This window comes from Arachis duranensis, chromosome 1 (assembly GCF_000817695.3).
Source record: "Arachis duranensis cultivar V14167 chromosome 1, aradu.V14167.gnm2.J7QH, whole genome shotgun sequence".
NCBI classification, from domain to species: domain Eukaryota; kingdom Viridiplantae; phylum Streptophyta; class Magnoliopsida; order Fabales; family Fabaceae; genus Arachis; species Arachis duranensis.
Genome location: NC_029772.3, coordinates 23,960,644 through 23,961,826, shown reverse-complemented (window position 1 = coordinate 23,961,826; position 1,183 = coordinate 23,960,644).

The following is a 1,183-nucleotide window of genomic DNA, read 5'->3' as shown; positions in this document are numbered from 1 at the left end:
CACCGCTTATCATCCGCAAACCATCGGACAAGCGGAAGTGTCCAACCGGGAAATTAAAAGAATTTTGGAGAAAGTAGTCAATCCGCAAAGGAAGGATTGGAGCATCCGGTTAGGAGATGCAATATGGGCGTATAGGATGGCCTACAAGACTCCATTAGGGATGAGTCCCTTCAGGATTGTCTATGGGAAGGCATGTCACCTTCCAGTGGAAATTGAACATAGAGCCTATTGGGCGGTAAAACAATGCAACATGGATTTGACCCAAGCAGGAGTAGCCAGAAAATTACAGCTAGAGTAGCTCGAATGTTTGAGGAAAGAAGCATATGAAAATGCCCGGATCTACAAGGAGAAGACCAAGGCATTCCATGACCATCACATCCAAAAAAAGGACTTTCAAGAAGGTGATGAGGTTCTCCTCTACAATTTGAGGCTTCGTTTCATGCCTGGCAAGCTCCGTTCTAGATGGGAAGGACTTTTCAAGGTAAAAGAGATAAAGCCTTATGGAGTGGTAGAGTTGTTTGATCCTAAAAGTGAAGCAACCTTCAAGGTGAATGGACATAGAGTGAAGAAGTACCATGGCTACAAGCTCCCAAAGGAGCTGGAGGTGTTCCTACTGGAGGATGCACCTAAAGAAGGAGAAGTTTGAGCGACTGACCATCCAACTTAAGGACGTTAAAGAAAACTGCTTGGTGGGAGGCACCCCACCGTGGTAAGATCTTCCTTGTATATACCATTTGCTTTTTGTTTAGATTTTTGAGAATTTTGTGATTTCTTGATGTTGTTGATTGCATAGGGATTCTAGTTGTTGTCATTTTTGTTGGTTAACTAGGATGTTTAGAAAAACTTCATCATTTTGGTATGGATGATTTGTTGGAATAGAGAGAATGCTATGTTTTGAAAGATGCATGAATTTGTGAAGTGTTCTCTTGCATACTAGCCACAACACCTACCAAAACAAAAAAAAAAAGAGAAAGAGAAAAGGTAGTTTGGGTACCGGCACATCAGCGCACTGCGCGCATCTGCGCCGGTGGCGCATTTCCACCCTTGGGCCTAAAACCCAAGAGTCATGCCCACTTCGTGCCCATTTCTTGCCCGTCTCATGTCAACCCCTGCGCGCCAGCGCATTACGCGCGTGCGCGCCGATGGTGTGACCTGATCTCTCTGGTATAAAATCCAGAGAGTT